At 41.6% G+C, this 24,508-nt stretch overlaps 1 protein-coding gene across 14 annotated transcripts in view; it reads left to right on the top strand.

Moving 5' to 3' along the window:
- LIMCH1 (LIM and calponin homology domains 1) overlaps positions 1-24,508 on the top strand; it is a 692,462-nt gene that overhangs the window by 411,178 nt on the left and 256,776 nt on the right. The window contains exon 1 of one of the 14 annotated variants that reach the window (XM_029588841.1): positions 23,709-23,726. The exons of the other annotated variants lie outside the window; for them this stretch is intronic. The gene's annotated coding sequence lies outside the window, so the exon portion shown is untranslated. Of the gene's footprint in view, positions 1-23,708; positions 23,727-24,508 lie in introns of those variants that run through there. 14 annotated transcript variants of the gene reach the window in all.

Here is a 24,508-nt window from a genome sequence, read left to right as displayed (position 1 = left end):
TGGCTCCGGAGGTGGAGGGGTGGGGTTTCAACCTTCTGGGAACCTGCTGCTATGGTGGGTAACAGTCTCTGGTATTAAGCTCTTGCCCTACTCTCTCATACTAGATAGTATACTCTCAAGGCTGACTTTCTCAAATGATGAAGGCACCAGTTAATGATGCATGGAGTCCACCTGAAAAATATTTACTTGAACTTAAAAAGAATGATGCAGAATAAAATTGCAAAAATCATGAATAGCAAGATGAAAATCATGACAACAAAAGCAGAGGTTTCTTTGTCCATGGTGCAACCTCTATTCCTTCTCCTCTTTGTAAATGAACCAGTGTCTTCTTCCAAAATCCCTTCCCCCTGAAGGGTAGGGTAGTTCTCTTCAAAAACCATTATTAACAAAGAGTAGAATGGAAAAAATCCTTTTGTTCCAAATTTAGAAAAAACTCCAGAACTTGTTCTCAAAATGTATTCTCACAGATCTTTACCCTTTGATGTTAAGTGGGCACAAATGTGAAAACCAGAAACCCAGCTCTTTAAGACCAAGGGTTTGCCTGTCTCTCAGGAGCTGGATTACAGAGTTCCAATAGCAAAAACTCTTCTCTAAAAGTCTTCTCCAAATCTCCAAACTCCTCAAAAGTATTTTGCCAAAAATCTTCTACTTCCAAACTCCTTCACTTGGCAAACTTGGAGGCTCATCAGACTGCTTGATCAATCTTTTGAGCTACAAGAAAAACCCTTTGCACATAAGGGGCAATTTATACCTCTGTGACCCATCCCAAAAAGGGGACAGCAAAAGTCAGGGGGAGGACCCCAAAATGCAAAATCCCTCAGATGCTGAAAAATAGGGGTAAAATGAGTAGCTGAGGGAAAGTTGGGCTACACATATAAATAACAGATCTGTATGTCGAGCACACAGAAAGAGCCTCTGCTGGAAAGAGACACTGCCTGAGTAAGCGGCCGAGGGTTGGACCAGCTTGAAGAGAGGTAAATGCTTACATTTTCACTTTTACTATATTTTAGCATTTTACTATTCTCTATTTCTGAAAGCAAACAGTAAGGTTCTCTTGCTTTATTTTAAAAGGTAGGTTTAACATAAGATGTTAAACTTTGCTACCTTGAAATAAAAATTGGACTTTCCTGGTCATGTTAGATTTGAAACAAATTTAGCCAAGGTCCTGCAACTAGGTATCATGTGTAACTAATTAATTAGATGACATACCTCACCCTAGGCAAGAGGTTTCAAAAGTTACAGGTCTATTAATAACTATTAGCCAGGTAGACTTTTTGGGATTATCTTCTGCTTCTGGAATTGAGCAGCATGGAATTAGAATCTGCTGGGTAATCCCTCGGCATTGGCCACTGCCTGAGAGAAGCTATTGGGCTGAATGGACCCATTGGTCTGACTCAACATGACACCTTATGTTCTTCAGAGCAGTAATTCTATCCCAGATGTCACTTCAGGTGCTGTCTTTTATGTTGAGACTGTGTTTTGCTGCCTGTACCCATAATCCCGCTCCCATGTAAAATGATCTCTTCCTTAAATTTCACAGCAATTTCTCGGAATATTTCTTTTCTGCTCAATGTAACTTTCACCATTAATTTGGTCACTTGCCATGCTTTTCTGGTCTTATTGTTTCTTGTTAGTCCAGCAGGAGGAAATGGAATAAACCCAATACAAGGTTATCACCGAACTTAAATCATGTGTAGGATGTGTGGGTTGTTCAGTCTTTGTGTTGCCTGTCAGCAAAAATGTTGCTCCTGTGCCAGCTGTGCAGAAAATCCAGTAACAGCTTACACTGATAGGCAAAAATTGAACCCAGCCAAAGATTTGTATGCAAAAAAAAAAAGTCCTACAAGGCAAAACAACAATTTGATTCAGTAGTTTTACAGTTATTAATGCACTGGGGTGAGTGTGGGGGGTGGGAAAGGGAGTAACGTTCTTTAACAAGCTCTTAGAAATGTGGAGAGAACAATTTACAATCTGATTTTAGTTAATGTTTTAAACATGTGGATGTCTCCATCAAAGAAACTTGTGTGTGGTCATTCCTGGAAACCTCGTGATTTGTAATTTAGCAAAATTAGTAGGTGCTGTATGCTAGTTTGCTTTAACTACTGCGTTCCATTGCCCCAGAAAATTAATCTGGCATATGTATTAGATTACTAAAACTGGCATTCAGATTTCTGAGGGACACTATCCTGGCATCATTTATCTTTACAAAAAATATCACCAGCTAGTACTTCTCCTTCTTTAAGGGAATGCAGGTTCCCTGTGAAGCACTTGAGTTTTCAGGTGCTGGATTTTGGGAAGTGTAGAAGAGGCTTGTGTGGAACCAGCCCATAGAAGAGGTGGCCGCGTTGCCCTTTGCCATTGGATCTGCGAAGTAACTGCTGTAGATTACTGCTTCCTAACTGAAATTACCTTTGAGAATGGGAGCAATTATAATTTGCTTTATCAGCCTGAGAGTTATTAGGCAGAGGCCTTGATCTACAAAACTGTATGCTATTTTTATTTATTTAGATTTATATTCCGCTTTTCACACTTTTTTCAGCACTTCAAAGTGGATTACATTCAGGTACTGTAGGTATTTCCCTATCTCCAGAGGGCTTACAATCTAACGGGCTGATTCAGTAAAGTCCGCAGGAGTATTTAAATTAGGTCCGGTGGTAGAAACGGGCAAAAGGAGGCGCTAGGGACACTAGCGCGTCCCTAGCGCCTCCTTTTGGACCGGAGCGGCGGCTATCAGCGGGTTTGACAGCTGACGCTCAATTTTGCTGGCGTCGGTTCTCGAGCCCGCTGACAGCCACGGGCTCGGAAACTGGACGCCGGCAAAATTGAGCATCCGGTTTTCGACCCGACAGCTGCCGGCTGACTTCAAAATTTTTTTTTTTCCCTCTTTACTTTTTTTACCCTTCGGGACCTCCGACTTAATATCGCCATGATATTAAGTCTGAGGGTGCCCGAAGAAATTAGCGCCTACCTTTGGGTAGGCGCTAATTTCTGAAAGTAAAATGTGCGGCTTGACTGCATATTTTACTTACTGAATCGCGCGCAAATACCTAATAGGGCCATCAACATGCATTTGCATGTTGAGGGCGCTATTAGGTTCGGCGGGTTGGACGCACGTTTTCCACCCCTTACTGAATTAAGAGGTAAGGGAAAACGCGTGTCCAATGGCAGGTTAACAGTGCGCTCCAACGGAGCGCACTGTACTGTATCAGCCCGCAAGTTTGTACCTGAGGCAATGGAGGGTAAAGTGACTTGCCCAAGGTCACAAGGAGCGACAGCAGGACTCTAACCCTGGTCTCCTGGTTTATAGTCCACTGCTCTAACCACTAGCTTACTCCTTATTTTACATTCTTTTGTTATTTCTAGTGTTCTGGTAAAATAGAAATCTTTGAGCCATGAAACTAGTTTAGCTGCCCAAATGCTGTGTGTGTCTGCAGGTTTTGATGCATTGCTCTTCATATCACATCAGCTACACTACAGATTTAGCAGGGTCTACATTTCCTAGAGGATGATGGCTGATAGAATTATAAGTGTTGTACACCCATTTGTTTTTGCAAATGGGAAACCTGCTTCTTCATATGCAGGGCTGACTCTAGAGGGGAATGGGGCTTGGAGTGACTCAGCCAGGGCGGTGCCCCCACTGATGATAAATGATAGTATTGAGGAAGAGTTGTGCGTGACTCCATAGAAGGGAGGTCTGAGGCAGTTGCCTTGATCCATAACCCCCCTTCAACTATATCCCTGTTCATATGTATACATGCACTGTGTTTAGGTGTATTTCACCAATGCTGTGAATCTATTACTTTCCGCAAATCAAAAAAATGCTGACCTATCAAAATCTTATCCCAGAAACTTCTCATAAACCAGCAATATTAGAAAAACAATGGATATTCTGGTCATTTAATTCAAAACAGTAATGAGCTAGATAGTAAAGATATGTAGTTATGTTTGTAAGATAAATCTCTGCCAAATTGAATCCTGCTTCTGAATCCAGTTCAATTTTGCAGAGATTTGTGAAGCACTGAGCAAATGATGGACCGATCGTACGTGAGCAACATTAAGACAATATAAAGCCCCCTGAAGCAGACTATGTTTGAATCATGGATCCATGTGTGGGTCGTCCTTATGCCAAATATAAAGCTAAGTACTGCTTTATTCAAACAGGTCACATAACTCACATGTGTTTTGTCTAAGATTAGGCCAGTTTACATTGTTTCAAGACCAAATTGAACTATTTTATTTGCAAACAAAAAAAATCTTAAAAAATAACAAAGTGGACCTACAAGCTCTTTAGCTGTTATGTGATAACAGCATTTGCTGTGTCAGTCCTACAAATATAACTACATAACTTTACTATCTAGCTCATTACTGTTTTGAATTAAATGACCAGAATACCCACTGCTTTTCTAATATTGATAATCTCTTACTTTCACCATTGCTGTCTGTCTCTACACATAGATTGGAAGTTTTACCCAAGCATGGATATGCCTGAAATTTTGTAAACATGCATAAAATAAGGCTCCAGCACATCTACTAAATAGGGACCTGATCCGTGCAAGAAAGCTCCTAATAGCTGTTCTGAGAGAGTGCTGCCAGGAAAACTATAAAATGTATCTTTTTTTTTATTATTTATTTGTTTTTTACTTATTTCCTAGCCAAAAAGGTTCTAAGCGATATATAAGATTTTCAAAATTAACAAATTTTAAATACAATCAAACAGATGACAAAATTATAAAGCATATAGTCTAATATGTCTTCAACTAAAATAGAATAAAATTAAAAAAGATAACAAAATACTAAAGAAAATTAAAAAAACAAAAGAACAAATTACCCCCCAAACTAAGTAACCTTCTATATAACGTAAGCAATATGCTTCTTAACCTCCTTAAAATAAAAATTAAATGATAAACTTAAGATCTAACTCTGGTAACTCTCTCTCTAAATTGAATAGATACCATTATGCAATATAAGTACTAACTTTGACACAGAAAGTCTTCTATACAATTAAATAACTCAATTAAAACCAACATTAAAGGTCATCAAATGCCCTCCCAAACAGATGCGCCTTTAGCCACCAGCTAAATCTAAGGAATTCCCCCTCAAAGTGAAGTTCCTGTCAGATGAATTTCCAGAGAACAGGAGATACATATGAGAGGCAGAACCGGCCGTAGGCTTACTGGCGCCCTATATGAAAACTAAAATTGGTGCCCCTACCTCGCCCCTTGGCAGTGCCTTTAGCACAGCATTCTCTCCACTGGCAGTGACTCTCCCCCCTCCCCTCCCCCCACACTCTTCCGTCATCTGTCCAGTACCAGTATCCCCTCTGCCCACGGTGCCCCTTTCTCTCTCTAACCCTAGCATGCTCTTCTCGCTCGCTCTCCTTTCCTACCCAGAACCCCCCTCATTTTCCTGCTTCCCCCTCCTCCTCCACCCTGCAGGCTGATACTTCATCTACCACTACAGGCAGAAGCCGCCTACCTCCTTTCAGACATCATATGGGAGAGTGTGGAGGGTGGGGGACAGCAGCACCCTCTTTAGCATGGCATCCTGTGCACCAACAAAGGTCACACACCCCAAAAGCAGGCCCTGATGACAGCCCAGGTATGAGTGCTAGGCAACAAGCACTCCTTAGGCCCTGGCACACAAGGCAAAAAATCATTATTAGATCTAAGAGAGTGACCTGGAATGTAATACTTGAGTTTCCCAGTCAAATATTGAGGGCCCACATCATGTACCCTTTGTAAGTCAGACAAAGCACATTAAACTGGGATCCGAAAATAACTGGCTACCAACATAAAGAAACAATAACAGAAGGTCTCAACTCACATCCTGCCTTAACCAACCTTGCAGCTGTGTTCTGAATCAGCTGCAGGCTTTACAGTTTTTAAAGGTAACCCTACAAGTAGAGGATTACTATAATCTACTGTTGACTTAAACCAGGCTTTTTGAGAAACCAGAGAAATGTGTTTTCTCAAATCCAACAATAGGTCCAGTACGACACCCAAACTCTTCACACAAAGTTTGACCGAAAGAGCCTCTTTATTCAACTTAATCTGTAAATCTGATCGGTTTATCCTAGACCCACCAGTCCAAAGCAGCTCTATTTTAAAAGCATTCAAAGTTAATCTCATCCAGTATGAGAGACAACTACTGACTTTAAGGACGAGATCTACTGCATTAGAATCAAAGGAGCAGTAAAGCCTGCATTCCTGCAGCAGTGCAAAGCACAAATACAATGAACCTGTGATAGAATGAGAACGAGAACAGGGGACAGAGGTAAATGGGAGTGAGATAAAGGGAGAGCTCTAAGTAGAAGGTGTAGAATGAAAGAAAGTTGAAAGCAAGTTCTGGGAAATAAGAGGAAAGAAGGTTGAAAAGAGGGAAGGGACAAGTTGGAGCAAAAGGAGGAGTAAAATTATCTAAGGGAGAGCAGTAGAAGTATGGAAAGGAAAGAGATGAGAACAGATGTCAAAGAAGAAAATGATAGGAGGAGAATGAAAGGGTATTAAAAGGAAAACATGTAGACACACGAGTAACAGCATTCACAGTCCCCATGAGGGAGGAAGTTGTGCTCCTTGCTCAAGAGTGACACCTAGTGGCCAGATTCCGAGCCCATGATGACAGGGTTCCAGAAGGAGCTCTGGTGCATGGATCCAGGTGCAGGACCGTCCCTGCAATTACCAGACTCGATACATGGGAGTGGAGGAGGGGGGAAAATCCCTGAATAGTTGCAAATGAAAACTTCTGGTGCCAGAATTTCCACCCTGGCTCCACTTGAGCTGGAGGCCCAAAGGAGGAGGAGGAAATTGCTGGCTCCCCCAAACATAAAATTCCTCTTCATAACCGTAGGCTTGAAGAATCAGAAAATGAAAAATGAAATCGACTCAGGTGTGAATATGCACTACAGAATACAATTGTGCTTAGGATAGATACCAAGAAATTTGTGGTATTCCTGTGATATATTTATGTGTATGGGATACACAGTGCCAATCTTCAATAAATCTTTCTTTAAAACAAAACAGGATTCTGAAAGTCTTGGCACAGACTGCAGACAGATTTATTGGATGCAATCTTGACAAAACAGAGCTGCAGCATTGCTAATGGAGAATGTTACAGCTGTGAATCACAAACTTGTGAGGCTGCACAGCTGTTCCTGCAAGTGAGAAGATGTAGAAAAAGGGTGTTCAGGAATCATTCAAGAGTGAGAGCCACAAATGTGTACTTGAGAAATGTAGGAACAAGGATCAGCAAACAAATTATAGGTGATAGCTTTTTATTGGACTAACAATACATTTATGACTAGCTTTCGAGAGTTATTCTCTTGTCATCAGGTCAGTAAGAAGATGGCACAGTAACACTAGGTTTAAATAATAAAATGTAGTTGTGCTGTTTCTTCACTGACCTATTGATGGGAGGCTAACTCATGAAAGCTAGTTACAGATATATTAAGTTAATGAATTCTTTGGTTTGGTATTTACTAATGAGGATGTTGGGGAGATATCCTTTCCGGAGATGGTTTTCAAGGGTGATAATTCAGATGAACCTGGAAGATGTAGGCCAGATTGACGAACTGAAGAGTAATAAATTACCTGGACCATATGGTGTACATCTCAGGGTTCTGAAAGAACTCAAAAATGAAATTTCAGACCTATTACTAGTAATTTGTAACCTGTCATTAAAATTGTCTATTGTACCTGAAGACTGAAGGGTGGCCAATGTAACCCTGATATTTAAAAAGGGCTCCAGGGGTGATCCAGGAAACTATAGACTGGTAAACCTGAATTCAGTTCAGGAAAAATTGTGGGAATTGTTCTAAAGAGCAAAATCATAGAACATTAGATAGATATGGTTTAATGGGACACAGCCAAGGGAAGTCTTGCCTTACAAATCTGTTCATTTTGTTGAAGGGGTTAATAAACATGTGGATAAAGGTGAACCGGTAGATGTAGTATATTTGGATTTTTAAAAGGCGAATGACAAAGTCCCTCATGAGAGGTTTCTAAGAAAACTAAAAAGTCATGGGATAGGAGGTGATGTCCTTTTGTAGATTGCAAACTGGTTAAACTGCAGGAAACAGAGTAGGTATGTGCATTTCATTTAAAACTATAAGGCTGTTTGTTTCATTTTAAACCAATGCATTAGGCCTAGGTCTAGGCCCAAAGCTGGGGCTTCGTTTAGGGCATAGGCTGAAGAAAAAGGGGCCGTGGCCAAGGTCCAAACGCGATGCTGAGGTCTTGGTGGATGCACAGACTAGTGACTGAGCCTCAGCCAAGACCCCCAAAAATTAAAATAATAATTACTTGATCCATCGGGTAAACTTATGAAGGCTGGGTCCCAACATCAGGGCTTAGGCCAGGGCCCAGACCCAGGCCCGATGTTGCGACCCGACCCGGAGGCCAGGTCGGGTTGCAGCGTCTGGCCTAGATCTGTGCTGAGGCTCCGATGTCGAGATGCAGCCTCCGGGTCACGGCGTCGATCCTGGGTCCAGGCCTAGCCCCCCAACGTTGCGACCTGATCTTTGTGACAGGTCATGGCGTCAGGCCTGGGTCTGGGCCCTGCACTAAGCCAAGGCCCCAATGTCAGGACCTGCCTCCGGGTTGCGTCGTGGTGTCAGGCCTAGGTCTGGGCCGAGGACTTGGCATCGAGACCCAGCCTCTGGTTTGGGTTGCGGTTTCGAGCCTGGGCCTAGGCCGAGACAGAAGACACTGAGACCTGGCTTCTGGGCTAGGCCATGACATTGGGCCTGGTTCAGGGTTCCGGCCTAGGCTGAGGCATTTGCCTTGAGTAGGCCGAGGCCACAGCAACCTACCTTGGCCTACGCAAGTCTGAGGCTTCTGCCTAGGTCTAGCCACCGGATTCCCACTGGACTCTGGCCCTGGCATTTTTCTGGGAGGGAGGCATAGTTTTCATTTTTTTGGCTATTTTATTTTTTAATTGTTTGATTCATTTTTTTTTCGCACAAATGAAACGAATCAAGCAATCCACAAACCAAATTTAGTGGAGAAAAAAACCTTCTGAAAACAAAAACAAATTTTTTTCCCCTGCACATCCCTAAGAGAATTGGATTTTGGGAGACCAAGTGATGTTTCCCAGGCTGGAGGCACAAAATCACTCTGATACCAGCCTTTTTAAATGCAGGTAAAGCTTTTATTCACGTACACAGCACTTAAAGAATATGACTGCCTGCCTTACAGTACATTCCTCACTCCCTGGGGTCTGGGTCAGCATGGATTAACAGCAGCTGCCTCTCCTGAAGATGTGTGGGGCCTCCTGAACATAGCTGGACTTATTCTCTTATCCTTGCCCCTGCTGGTCCCACCCTGAGGACTCTGCCCTGCCCCTTAGAGCACTCTCCCTTTGTGGAGTTTTAAGGTAGATCAGGCATGTAGCCTGGTCCTGCCCAACAACAAGGGAAAAACGGGGTCACTCCATTGCAAGGATTATATGATCAGTTTTCTCGGTGGTAAAAGGTAAACTGTAGTGCCTCAGGGGATCTGTACTTGGACCGGTGGTTTTTAATATATTTATAAATGATCTGGAAAGGAGTGCAAAGAGCGATCTGGTCAAATTTGCAGATGACACAATTATTCAGAGTAGTTAAATCACAAGCAGATTGTGATAAATTGCAGGAGGATCTTGCGAGCCTTGTACGGCATCAAAGGGTAGAGTGTGGAAGAGGAAGAGATATTTTTAGAAAGGAATGGGTCTGAGGATTCCCAACCACTAAAGCAGGAGTAAAACACTGGTTCTGGAATGCCACCAACAGGCCTTGTTTTCAGAGTATTCCTAATGAGTATAAATGAGGCAGTGCATGCAGATAGACCTTGTGCATAATCAATGTGGGAAGCCTGAGATCCAAAGCTGTTCGACACTCCAGGACTAGGATTGCCTACCCCTGCACTAGAATCCAAGTGGGAAGATTTGCCTTGCGAGATCCTGCTATCTGTGAGTGAGGGATTTCAAGGAGGACTTTACAGCATAGGCTCCATTTGGGGCTCAGAAGTGACAAGCTCATTGGGGCCAATGCAATACAGTGCACTCAGCCAAGCAGGTTAAATAGGCGCTAATCCACCCCCTAATGCAATAGGGGGATTAGCACCTATTTAACACGCATCCAATGTGGAGTGAATGAGTTAGTGCTCATCACATGCAAATGCATGTGAATGAGGCTATTACTCATTCACTCCAAATGCAAAAAGATAAATGTGTGTCTCAGACCCACATTTATTGCTCAGATATTAACGCCTGCTCCAGGCGTTAATAGTTGAGCGCCTTGAAAAGAAGCACCCACTTTCCGCAAAGATTATTGCATCTGCCCCATTGGGAGGAAGTGTGAGGTGCCTTGGAATTGTTAGGACTTAAGCAGGATGATAACTGTGCTGGTACAAGTGTCATTAACTTTTTGAATTAACTGTAAGTGGTTTCTGTTTTTCTGCATTGTTTATAGGTTAAGACTTTTGACATTTTTCCTAAACTTGTTGGACTTTGGATTTTTGTATTATATGAATCTTTGCCATATTTTTTCAATAAACGTTCATATTTATTTATTTGTAAACTTTTAAAAAATTGTAAACAACCTATCAACCTTTCTAGGTGGTTTCCAATAATTACTCATAGGGCCGGATTTCAAAAGGATTACGCGCATAAATCCAGAGGAGTTACACGCTCCGGGCCTATTTTAAAAAGGCCCGGCGATGCACGTAAAGCCCCGTGACGCTTGTAAGACCTGGGGCAATGCGGGGACGGGGCCAGAGGCCTTGCCGCTCTGTCGGAGGATCGCGTGCCGGCAGGCTGCCGGCGTGCGCAACTTGCGCCTGCCCAGAAACAGACGAAAAAGGTAAGATAAACATTGTTGGGGGGGTTAGAGTAGGGCTGGGGGTGAAGGTTAGGGGAAGGGGTGGGAAGGTCAGTTTAGGGGGAAGGGAACGGGGGAAGGCAGCTCGGCGCGCACAATTGTGCACCCCCTTGCTTGCGGATTTTATAACATGTGTGCGCCGGGCATACATGTGCGCATGCCGGGTAGTGCGCATGCCGGGTAGCACGCACATGTAGGCCGCACGTGCTTCTTTTAAAATCTACCCCACTATGTTTAAAACACACATACCAACATAAACATGAAACAGAGTAACAAAGTAAAAACATAATAAAAAATCAGAAATACAACCTGTATATAGAACACTACCTATCTTGACACATCATCCCTTATTGGGTAAACTGCCCCATCCTGTTCAATTAGCAATTGAAGGCTTTTTTGGTTTGGTCAAGCCTTTAACATTTTTCTAAACTTCTGTTTGGAGCACACTCAGTGGTGTGGACTTTTAGTTTTGCACATCATGAACTCTCCTGGTGATCTTGCAGGATCATTCCTCATTACATCAGACCTGATTGTTTTTCTTTTCCTCACCCAGAAGGAAGTGTGGCCCCTTCCCTGAGGCGGGGAAGGTGCTACACTAAGCTTAGTACAGAAGTTAGGGCAACACGTTTTGAGAGATCCCAGGACTCCTTCAGAAAGATTTTGCTTGTTGTGATAGTACAATCGATGTGCACAAAGCCGTACCCATGTTTATACCTAAAGATATTGCAGAACATAAGAAGTGGCATGCTGGGTCAGACCAAGGTCCATAGAGCCCAGCATCCTGTCTCTGATGGCGGCCGGTCTAGGTACCTGCCAGATCCCAAAAAGCAGATCTGTTTCTTCTTACTCACTCTGGCAACGGATTCCACAGCTTGATTATGCACTGAGTGAGAACAAACCTACTTTATATGATTTACTTTAAATCTGTTGTTTGTTAGTTTCATGGAGTGTCCCCTTGTATAAGTATTTTTTGAGAGACTATAAATTTATCCATTCCACCCCATTCATGATTTTATAAATTTCTATCATGCCCCCTCTCAGCTCTCTTTTCCAACTTGAAGAGCCCTAACCCGTAGAGTTGGGAGCCATCTCATCCCCTTTATTAGTTTTGTTGCCCTCCTCTGCACCTTTTCTAGTTTCGCTCTTTTTTTTTTTTTTTGACATGGGGCAATCAGAACTTCCCACAGTACTCAAGGTGGGGTCTCATCGTGTTTGATTCTCCAATTCCTTTTTGGATCATTCCTAGGTTAGATTTACTGCATACTGAGCTGAAGATTTCAATGTAGTGTCCACAGGTACTTCAAGATTCTCCTTTTCCTGGGTGGTGATTCCCAGTGCAGAACCCAGCAACTGCGTACCTGTAGTTGGGATGATTTTTCCATATGTGCCTCACTTTGCACTTTTCCACATTAAATTTCATCTGCCATTCAAAATGTCCTGTCTCCTACTCAGAACATCTTCTGTAGTTTCTCATAATCTTCTGCTGTTTTAACAACTTTGAATAATTTCAAGACATCTGCAGATTTGATCATCTCACTTGCCTTTCCCGTTTCCAGATCATTTATGAATGTTAAACATCATAGGTCCCAGTACCAATTCATGGGTACTTTGCTAATGACCTTTCTCCATTTGGAAAACTGACCATTCAGTCCTACCCTCATTCTCTGGCCTTTAAAACCAGTTACCAATCCACAATAGGACACTGCTTGCTATCCCATGATTTTTGTTTTATTTCTTGAGGAGTCTCTCATGGGGAACTTTGATAAATGCCTTTTGAAAGTCCAAATACATTATATCAACTGGGGCACCCTTATCCATATATTTATTTACTCCTTCAAAATAATCTGAAAGATTGGTGAAGCATGACTTCCATTTGCTAAAACCATGTTGACTCTTCTTCATTGATCCATGTCTGTCTATATCGCCAGTGAATTTTGTAGGTCAAGGTCCCTGATGTAGATTCTGCTATCGTTAGAATAGCTCATAAGACCAGTAGATAATGCCATTGCCTGCAGCAATGGTTCTGAACCCCTGGCATGTAAGATTTTCAGGATATCCACAATGAATATTTATGAAATAGACTTACATGCACTGCCTCCATGGTCTACAAATATATCTCATGTTTATTCATTGTGGATATCCTGAATATCAGACTGGGGGGGTTCATGGACCAGTTTGAAAATGGCTACTGCATAAGGTGCCATAGAGAGTATGACGACAGCCCTTGAAAAAGATCTACAAGAATAATGATGTCTTATGGCCTTACCTTAATAGCAGTATAAGGCCAAGATCAAAAGGTATCAGAACATGCATACTAATTTTTTTTTGTCTATTTTTTTGTTTTTATATTTTTGTTCCTTTTTTGTTTTTGAGGGGTGGGTTTCTTTTTTATTAATTTTTTTCTTTTGGAGAAATAATGTGCCCTATTAGCAAATAGGTCACCTTATATTCAAATAGGGTGCCATGTTTCTCAAAAAAAAAATCTTTCAATTTTTTTTTTTTTAATTTTTGGCTGTTTGAAATAAAACAAAAATGGGCACATTTTTGTCACATTTTACACTTTTGATTCAAATGAATGCACATCCTATTACTGTTATGATATTGTAATCAATAATTTGTAAACCATAGTGATCTAGTGATTTTCACATGGAAAGACGATTTATATAAAACCTCCAAATAAACAAATACATACTATTACTAAACCTGGGGTGACTGTAGCCATTGTTGGGCAATGAACATGGAAACAGATCTTGGCAGATGTGACCTACAGCTTTCTATTTCTTCGTGGTTATGGTTTGTGATGGAAGAGCTGATATTCGGACTCTTATTGTAGAAGCTCCTTGATTGGGATCCCTTTCAAAGAACGTAATCTGTTAGATTTTCAGCTTGAAAAACTGGTTAAAGGGTGAACAGAAGAAAGAAAGCTGATTTGGTATGGGAAAATTAGAATCCAGATAGTTTTTTCCTTTGTGTCCCCTAATAGAAATATCCTAGGAAAACGCATTTTTTTTTCACAGTACTACAATATCTTGGTGCTATGAGTCTTTCTAAGGCGGTAACATTTGAGGAACAGGAGGTTCTCACAGCAGAGAAGGGCAAGGATGCAAGTTCTGTCTGCCTCCATTATTTAGGGAAGCTCATTTTATGGTGACTGGATGTAATAAGTTACATAGATGTGCAGTAAAATAGTGTTGCTTACCTGGTTGTATGTGACACAGAGTGATGCAAATTTAGTTATTTTGACTGACTTGTTTTGACACTGGGATTGCTCCATTTTTGGATGCATAGAAATGTGAGATGGTAATGAGTTAAAACAAGATTTCAACTGTGCAGAGTGTGGTAAATAGTACTGAATAGTCGTATGATCTAGTCTGGCTCTTAAAGTTTCCATTTCTCTCTCATATTTAATAGAAAAAAAGATATTTGAGTGGGTGAAACCTGATAAGACTGTGGGTCAGAACCAGATTCCCAGGTATGTGCACAAACCTGCATATACACACTTCTTATAAGGCACAGACAGAAAAGGAAAATGCTGGATTATTTTATTTATTATTTAAAAGACTTCCAGAGGCATCTGGGACTCAGAGCCAGTCTAACCACATTCAGCCTGCCCAGGAATGCAACCACTCTGGTTATCTTTATATTATTCCTAAAAGAAACTTACCTAGCCTCAATTAAATTCCTGGATGAATGTTATCTTCACCACCTTGTTGTGGTGGACATTTTCATGAACTTAAGCCTCTGAACAATATGGAATTCTGCAATTCTTTTCCTCAGCCTCTCCTTGGCTCCTTAAGACATGTCTGCCATAATAAGGTGAAGATCACTGAGGCTAGGCAAGTTTAGCTTATGTCCTAAAAGAACAAGCTGTGCACCCAAGGTAGACTACCAATTTATTGCATTCCTGGACAGGCTGAATTTGGGTAGACAGGATTTGATTGCCAGAAACCCTTGAGGTTTCTTCATTCTGCGTCTTCCTTTGTCTGCCTTCTAAGCAATAATGTGTATATATGTAGTATACTGAATGCGCATACCTGGGAATTCCAGGGTTTGAACCTTACATATTATATATTGATATAGATTATATATGATATAAAGGCATGATAGCACAACAGTGCTTAGAAAAAGTACTGTAGGAGTGGACACTGTCACTCTTTCATATTTATTTGATTTATTCCCTTTTTCCCTTCCTCTTGCTCAATCTGAAATCAGCTGCAACTTCTACAATTCATTTTCTGTGCTGCTGGATGCCTTGCGTTTTTTTTCCCTCAAAGTTCTGGGAGGAGGTGTGTAACAAGGAGGGATTGGGAAGAACCATGCTAGCAGGTCGATACAGGGGTAATAGCGTGTGGAAAACGCATGGCCAACCCCCCCCCCCCCATCCCCAAAATGAATAGCGCTCATCACATGCAAATGCATGTGATAAGCCTATTAGTTATTCGCCTGGAATACTGAAAGTAAAATGTGCGACCAAGCCACACATTTTACACTCAGAAAATAATGCCTCAGGGCAGACGTTAACTTTGAAAGCACCAGGAAAAGTGTACAGAAAAGCAGAAAAAACTGCTATTCTGTACACCCTCTGACTTAATATCATAGTGATATTAAGTCAGAGGCACAAAAAAAAATACCAGAAAAAATAAAAACTGCCCTGCTTGTGGGTTCGAAAACACATGCTCAATTTTGCCGGAGTTTGTTTTCTGAACCTGAGGCTGTCAGCGGGTTCGAAAACCACTGGTAAAATTAAGCATCTGTTATCGGGCATGCTGACAGCCGCCTTTTCTGCTAATAAGGAGGTGCTAGGGACACGCTTATTGTCCCTAGTGCCTCATTACCGCCCGGCCTCCTTCAAATACAGAATCGCGCGTCGGGAGAGCGGGCGCTCAACTCAGAGCGCCGGCTCTCCTGCACCTTTTATTAAATCAGCCTGTAAATGGGAAAGAGAGAGAAAAGGATAGATCACAGGGAGTGGGTGGTGGTCATAAGAAAGGGAGATGACTTGGGAGGCACAGAGGTTGAGTGACAGATGGGCAAATGGAAAAGAGGAGGACAAAAAAGCACAAGGAGGGAGGGGGGAAAGACAGATGTATTGGAAAGAGAATGGTAAATGACGGCTTCCTCAGCTGTGAGAGAATGAGGAGGACCAAGGGGGGGGGGGGGGTGAGAAGAACAGTGGTGTGGAGGGAGAAGGAGAGAGGGCACGAATGGAGAAGGGGAGAGAATATGGAAGATGAGACAGAGGTAGGTGAGAAGGAGAGGAAAGGAAAAGTGGTATGGGAAAGTGCAGAAGTGCCAACTGGCACAGGGTGGGAGAGAGGAGAAAACAGCACAAGGAAGAGAGAAGAGGGAGCACAGTGAGCAAGGAGAGAAGACCAGAGTGGTTTATGGAGGAGAACTCAGCCCTACACAGAGGGTAGATAAAGAACAGCCCTAGCAGACCTCAGAAGGTAAGAGAAACAGCATAGAGAAAGGAGGAGGGGAGGGAGAATAGGATCAGGTGAGGGCAAATCCAGAAGAGAGGAACCTGGGTTAGTACATATGAGAGTGCTAGAAATCTCCTTGTAGGCGCTGATGCGGCTTTCCTGCAGGTAAGAGCACTGAGGCCTGCATGTGGATTTCCTGCACTGGTATGTTCAGCAGAAAACAGAGTGGATCTCTCCTTCTGCTAATCACAATTAGAGCAATAACCAATTGTAACAAAAATAAATCTTGCTCCACATGCATTGTTGCTATCCCAATAAAATCAGTGAAAGCAATTCAAGAAATCAATGTGCCTGGCATAACAAAAATAATGAATTTGTAACTATCTGAAGGTGAACTTCAGTTAACGTTAAAATGTGCCTCAATCAAGCCAATCATTAAAACCAATTGTTAAGATACAAATGACATCAATAACTTCAGACCCATATAGTCACTACCTTTTGTATCAAAAATAGAAAAAGCAGTGCAATCACAACTTTCTGAATTCCTAGAAGTCAACATATTTTATCCAAACCAATCTGGATTCTGGAGACCTTTATTATCCATAACAGACACAATTTTACATGGCTTTGATGCAGGTCAATCATACATTCTTATTTTACTCAACCTGTCTGCAGCATTTGATACCATGGATCACATTATTATCTCACAGATTGATTGAAATAGGAATTTCTGGAAACATATTAAGATGGTTCATATCGTTTTTAGAAAATAAAACGTATCAAGTAAAAATAGGGAGCACCTTGTCTGAAGTCAAGAATATGAATTCAGGTGGTCCAGAGGGCTCAGCACTATACCTCTTACCGTTAAGCAAATTATTATTAGGCCTAGGACTACATTTTTGCATTTATGCTGATGTACAGTTTTTCATACCCATTGATAATTCAACTGAACATGAATTGAATTCTTTAAACATAAACATGCGAGCTATTCAAACACTTCTATCCCATATCAGAATACAATTAAACAGAAATAATATGGTTGACTAAAAAGGCAATGTTGGACAAACCACTGTACTTTACTGTAGGTTCACACAGAATTGCATCTAATGAATATGTATGTGATTTAGGTGTAACATTAATCTTACTATGAACAAGCACACAAAAACAACAATCAAATCTGGGTATAACAAATTGGGCTTGCTTCAATGTCTAAAGCCTTTACTAGAATTAAATGATTTTTTGTAAGATACTGCAAACTTAGATTTTTATTTATTTATTTTCAAATTTGGATTACTGCAATTCGCTATTAGGACTACATATTATCCTTGAAAATGCTGCAGAATTCAATGAGTCGTTGCAGAGAATAAAAAAATATGATCATATTACACCAGCATTAATGTCACTTACACTGGTTACACACAAAATGTGGTATTCAATGTAAAATATTACATCTTATTCACAAAAATGTTAATGGTAATAAGTTTCAAAAAGGAATTGAAAACTTGGCTTTATAAAATGGCCTTTGATGTTAAGACATAGATTCAGTGGTAGAGAGAAGATTGAGTTTTATCATTGTAAATATGTCCTAGGTTCAGTTTTTTTAATCTAAATATTTAATTTAGATATGTTTTATATATCCTTTTTAGAATAATCTGTAGATAACCATTTAAGAAAGAGAAGCAGAGACACAGATTGTTTATAGCTGTTACATTTGTTTTTTCATTTTATTATTTTATATGTATTTTATAATTTTATTTTGTATTTTAGACTTATGTATGTTTTTATTGTGTAAACTGTCGTGAATATATTTTAGAATGACGGATATAAATAAATGATTTCAAAATGAAGATACCAATATTTCCAGGTATGTGTATGTAATCCATAGCAGCACTTCTCAACCGGTTGGTTGCGACACACCAATGTGTCGCCAAGTATCAGCTGGTGTGTTGCGGCTCCCGGTGTCCCACAGCCCTAGTTTTACTTCCCTTTATCTTTTTCCTGCCTCCACGGGCCAATCAGAAGCCTCTTCCCTTCTTCCTGTCAGTGGGAGGAGGAAGCCTCTGATTGGCCAGTGGGGCAGAAAGAAGGGGGTGGTTTGAGGGGGCTGGGAGGAGTGGCAGTGTCCAGGCCCGTGGTGGCGAAGAAGCCCAACCCTGTGGCCGCCATGGGCTGGAAGTACTGAAATTAAACACAGCGGCAAGCCACAAAGAAAAGAGGCCAGCCACGCCAGGAACTGCAATAGAGTAGGGATTCCCCAAAGCGGCAGTGAGTCGCAAGCACAAAGAGGCCAGTTGCTTCGGGGATTCTCTTCTCCTCTCCTCCCCCCCCCCCCCCCCCCAAAATGGCAAAACTGTGTTTAAAGTAAAAGTGGCCCTCAGTCATGCTGATTACAGATGGGGTAATTGTATGATGTCTAGTGTTATGTGAGTTAGGGAGTCTGAGGAGAGGGATTCCAGTATGTTTGGGTGCTATCTCTTCACAGAGCAGGTGCCGGTGGACCTATCCTTCCACAGGGAAGGTTCAGGAGAGGAGAAGGTGGTGGCTGGGATCTAAGGAGAGGTTGGACAGACTTAACTGAGAGGAAGAACTACAGGAAAGGACGTTCCTGAGGTGTCCAGATAGCATGGAAGGAAGAAGTATTCCTGAAGAGAATTGGAGGAGACCCGAGGGAGGCGGATCTGTCAGAGGATTGGTCAAGTATACCAGAAAGGTTTCAGAGTAAGAGGCATCCTGTCTGGGGAAAGTCCACAAAGTCAGACTGATCCAACAAGAATCAGCCCGTGACCCCAGAAAAGAGAGCAAGACAAAGAGGAACCCTTGAACAAGTTTACATCATTCAAAAGGTACTGGGAGAGCCCACAGTGGATAGGTGCTTTTCTAAAGAGATGTGAAAATGACTGTAGTTGGATTTTGCAACACTTTTGCTCTTGGTTTACAGTTGGTGCACCATCTATTGGAGTACTTTTTTGGGACTTTGTTTTCCTGCCACCTATTTTGTCAAGACTTTTATTTTGAACAACACTTTTGGAGAGTAGTGTTGTGCTACTGGACTGGTGTGCAGAAGAGTCGCTGCATGATCAAAACCCTAAGGGCCTTGAAAAGACTTCTCCCCCCACCTTTCCCACAGAGCCGTAATGTGCTTATGGCCACGGCCTTAGGTGCCGCTACCAAAAGGCGCCAAGGAGAGCTGTGGGGCCAGTGGGTCCTCAGCAGAAGAAAAAGCAGTGTGGCCCCACCGAAATTGACGGTGTCGCAAACGCTGCCTTAGTAAGTGGGGAAAAGCAAGGCAGCCCTGCCAGAATCAGCAGCATTGCCGGCGGGCCCGTGCTGCTTTTCCACTCAGTAAGGCAGTGCTTACCACTTCATTGATTTTGGCGAGGCCACGCTACTTCGGAGGAGGAAGAGCATGCCCCAATGGAAGTAGTCCAGTGCTCTGTGGCCAGAAGTCGTTCTACCTTGGCCACAGAGGCTGAAGAAAGAGGCTGCTGCTGCTGCTGCCTGCTAAGTCAAAGGAATTGAGAGAGAGAGAATGTGTGCTTGTGTGTGGGGGAGTGACAGAGCATTGTTTATATGAGAGGAAGCATGTGTGTGCATAACTACCCCAGTTATACTCTCTGCCTGCTAATCCATGACAATTTCAGGGCATCTGGAAATCAAAAGTTCCAAGATATGGACAACAGGGAAGTTATTAAAATCCTTATTTTAATTGTTGGGTGTTACTTGATATGACTGCTTTGAAATATTTTATTGATGTTTGGAAGACTTTATGAGTGTTTAATTTTGAATGTTTTCAGTTCATTAATTGTTTTGAATTGTTCTTTTTATTGGTATGGTTTTACTACTTGTGTTTTATGAGGAATGGTAATGTTTCTGTTTTTTACATTATTGCAGTGCATGCAGAATTTGGCTTGTTGCGGTTTCCAGTTCAGTCTTTGTCTGTACATAAGAACATAAGAAATTGCCATGCTGGGACAGACCAAGGGTCCATCAAGCCCAGCATCCTGTTTCCAACAGAGGCCAAAAACCAGGCCACAAGAACCTGGCAATTACCCAAACACTAAGAAGAAACCATGCTACTGATGCAATTAATAGCAGGGGCTATTCCCTAAGTATAATTGATTAATAGCCATTAATGGACTTCTCCTCCAAGAACTTATCCAAACCTTTTTTGAACCCAGCTACACTAACTGCACTAACTACCTTCTCTGGCAACAAATTCCAGAGCTTTATTGTGCGTTGAGTGAAAAAGAATTTTCTCCGATTAGTCTTAAATGTGTTACTTGCTAACTTCATGGAATGCCCCCCAGTCCTTCTATTATTCGAAAGTGTAAATAACCGAGTCACATCTACTCGTTTAAGACCTCTCATGATCTTAAAGACCTCTATCATATCCCCCCTCAGCCGTCTCTTCTCCAAGCTGAACAGCCCTAACCTCTTCAGCCTTTCCTCATAGGGGAGCTGTTCCATCCCCTTTATCATTTTGGTTGCCCTTCTCTGTACCTTCTCCATCGCAACTATATCTTTTTTGAGATGTGGCGACCAGAACTGTACACAGTATTCAAGGTGCGGTCTCACCATGGAGCGATACAGAGGCATTATGACATTTTCCGTTCTATTAACCATTCCCTTCCTAATAATTCCTAACATTCTATTTGCTTTTTTGACTGCTGCAGCACACTGAGCCGACGATTTTAAAGTATTATCCACTATGATGCCTAGATCTTTTTCCTGGGTGGTAGCTCCTAATATGGAACCTAACATCGTGTAACTACAGCAAGGGTTATTTTTCCCTATGTGCAACACCTTGCACTTGTCCACATTAAATTTCATCTGCCATTTGGATGCCCAATCTTCCAGTCTTGCAAGGTCCTCCTGTAATGTATCACAGTCTGCCTGTGATTTAACTACTCTGAATAATTTTGTATCATCCGCAAATTTGATAACCTCACTCGTCATATTCCTTTCCAGATAATTTATATATATATTGAAAAGCACCGGTCCCAATACAGATCCCTGAGGTACTCCACTGTTTACCCTTTTCCACTGAGAATATTGACCATTTAATCCTACTCTGTTTCCTGTCTTTTAACTAGTTTGTAATCCACGAAAGGACATCGCCTCCTATCCCATGACTTTTTAGTTTTCGTAGAAGCCTCTCATGAGGGACTTTGTCAAACGCCTTCTGAAAATCCAAATACACTACATCTACCGGTTCACCTTTATCCACATGTTTATTAACCCCTTCAAAAAAATGAAGCAGATTTGTTAGGCAAGACTTCCCTTGGGTAAATCCATGTTGACTATGTCCCATTAAATCATGTCTTTCTATATGCTCTACAATTTTGATCTTGAGAATAGTTTCCACTATTTTTCCCGGCACTGAAGTCAGGCTCACTGGTCTATAATTACCCGGATCGCCCCTGGAGCCTTTTTTAAATATTGGGGTTACATTGGCCACCCTCCAGTCTTCAGGTACAATGGATGATTTTAATGATAGGTTACAAATTTTAACTAATAGATCAGAAACTTCATTTTTGAGTTCCTTCAGAACCCTAGGATGCATACCATCCGGTCCAGGTGATTTGCTACTCTTTAGTTTGTCAATCTGGCCTACTACATCTTCCAGGTTCACAGTGATTTCGTTCAGTTCGTCTGAGTCATCACCCCTGAAAACCATCTCAGGAACTGGTATCTCCCCAACATCCTCATTAGTAAACACGGAGGCAAAGAATTCATTTAGTCTTTCTGCAATGGCCTTATCTTCCCTAAGAGCCCCTTTAACCCCTCTGTCATCTAATGGTCCAACAGACTCCCTCACAGGTTTCTTGCTTTGGATATATTTAAAAAAGTTTTTATTATGAGTTTTTGCCTCTATGGCCAACTTCATTTCAAATTCTCTCTTCGCCTGTCTTATCAATGTTTTACACTTACCTTGACAATGCTTATGTTTTATCCTATTTTCTTCAGATGGATCCTTCTTCCAATTTTTGAAGGATTTTTTTTGACTAAAATAGCCTCTTTCACCTCACCTTTTAACCATGACGGTAATCGTTTTGCCTTCCTTCCACCTTTCTTAATGCGTGGAATACAAATGGACTGCGCCTCTAGGATTGTATTTTTAAACAATGTCCAAGCCTGTTGAACACTTTTAACCTTTGCAGCTGCACCTTTCAGTACATTTCTATTTATACTGTACGGGCTCTTTATTCTATATTTGAGGATCTATCTGTGTTTTGCATGTGTGACTGAAGTGAGTTATTCTATTAGTGTGTAATTTCTATGTAGAAATCTATAGTAGCTTAGATTGTTCAGTTTTCCTAATAGGGGTTTTATTATTATTTTAGGCCTGGTGTAATATTTATAGAATTAACTTTCATAGGTAGGGATGTTGCTGTTTGAGTGCCTATCTGGGGTCATGCCCATGCCCAAGATGCATTATAGTAGGCCTAATATACAAGTTCCAAGTATCTCTTGCTTTTTTGCAAGGTTTTCTGGTTGGCATCTCAGCAGTGCATGTAAATATAATATGCATATTGTAAGTGATATTTTTACCTCAGAAGACTGCTTTGAATGTTCTTTTTCATGTAAAATCTATTATAAATGCATAATTGTAATTGTGTGTGAGGAAGGTGTGATGGGGGGGGGGGGGAGTGCAAGGCTGTAAAGTTTTCCTAGGGCACCTGATACCCTTGCATAGGCCATGGGCATTGCTGTACAAACATTGAACAGGGTCTCCCAACTCGTGGTGCCACGTGTTGTGTAATGGGTGAGGGCGCAGGTTCTCACTTGGCCATAGGTGTCAAATTGCCTGGCTACAGCTCTGCTTTCCCGTGCGGAAGTCCTGGGAGGTCATGGAGCCTTGCATGGTTCGTGACCCTCCCTGGGTGCCCCCATGCCCAAGAACTGACCAGGACGGGGGATACATTATGACATGAAAACAGACACCATAACTATACATTAAAAATGTCCATTGCCAATATTTATTGTTAGCATTAAAACTTAACAGCAGTAAACAATTTATTTCCCTTTTCCTAAGCAGCGTGGGATGGTGGAGCCCCCTGGCAGAATTTATTTTCATGCAGTAAAAGCTATCCTGTTTCCTTATATATTTTTCTTTCTGTCCTTAAATGTCTTTCTGGGAAAATAAATCATTTATTTCTGCCTTCTCTTTGGTTTGCTGGAGTTTAGTTGAATGTGAGCATCGCATCAGTTTCCTGAGGACGTAGGACGCTTCAGGCACTGTGTGAAAAGCGCAGAATTAGAATGGTAGGAAATCACTTTGACAAAGCAGGGGGCGGGGTGGCAGTCATGCTTTGTCCGGATTGCAGCTTGTGCTGTGTTCCTGCACTTTACGGAGAGAAAAAAAAGAACACGGCATTGGTTTGCGCTTTCTAATCTTCTCAGCATTTTACATTGTTTGCTGGTAGGAAAGCCTCTCCCTAATTCGGCACGTAAGTGTTCGGTTAAATCCAAAATGTAGAGACATAATTCATTAAATACTGAAGTTCTCTTGAACTACTTTGGAAGGAAGTTTATTCTGTCACAACATTTTCCAGGAAGTTTTCTGGAAACTCTACTGAAGGTCTCGTGTTTATTGCCTGTTGGAATTATGGACTCACTTTTTACACCAAGCTTTTGATTAAATTAATGCATTTGAGCTTGTGTTTTATTTTAGGTAGTAGATATCTTTAAATTGTGGTTCTTGTGTTCTTTTGTGTGGGAATGAGCAACACTGTCTGAGGAAGATTTGTTGTTTAAGTTGGCTTCCACGTTTTTTTGGCCAAGCAGTTTCCTCTTGCTCTTTTGGAATTCGAACTCCATAATACAAGTAGCAGTTCCTCCAGGGGAGCAGTACAGCAGGCAAAATTGGCTAGGAAAATAACTTTACTACTATTGCTTCTATCGGGAAGGCAAAATCAAAATTAATTAATTCTTTGTACCTGCAAATGATACATAAAAAATAATCCACCTCCCCTTTTACCGGTTCACATTTTGTTACATTTTCATGTAACTCCTGGGCGGGATAGATCCTTTAACATAGGCACCGGGATGTTCCCCCGACCCCCCCCCGTAACCCCCCACCAAGATAACAAATCCCATCCCCAAGTAAGATGGATACAATTGGTTGTGGTGAAACAAAGGCCGCAGCTTTGAGTACAGATAAAATAATACATACAGTACCCGAGCTGCTGAGTCCATATGCAGTATCACCGCGCTGCCCCCCCCAATCCGT

This window comes from Rhinatrema bivittatum, chromosome 1 (assembly GCF_901001135.1).
Source record: "Rhinatrema bivittatum chromosome 1, aRhiBiv1.1, whole genome shotgun sequence".
Taxonomy (NCBI): domain Eukaryota; kingdom Metazoa; phylum Chordata; class Amphibia; order Gymnophiona; family Rhinatrematidae; genus Rhinatrema; species Rhinatrema bivittatum.
This window is presented reverse-complemented; position numbering and strand designations above follow the sequence as displayed.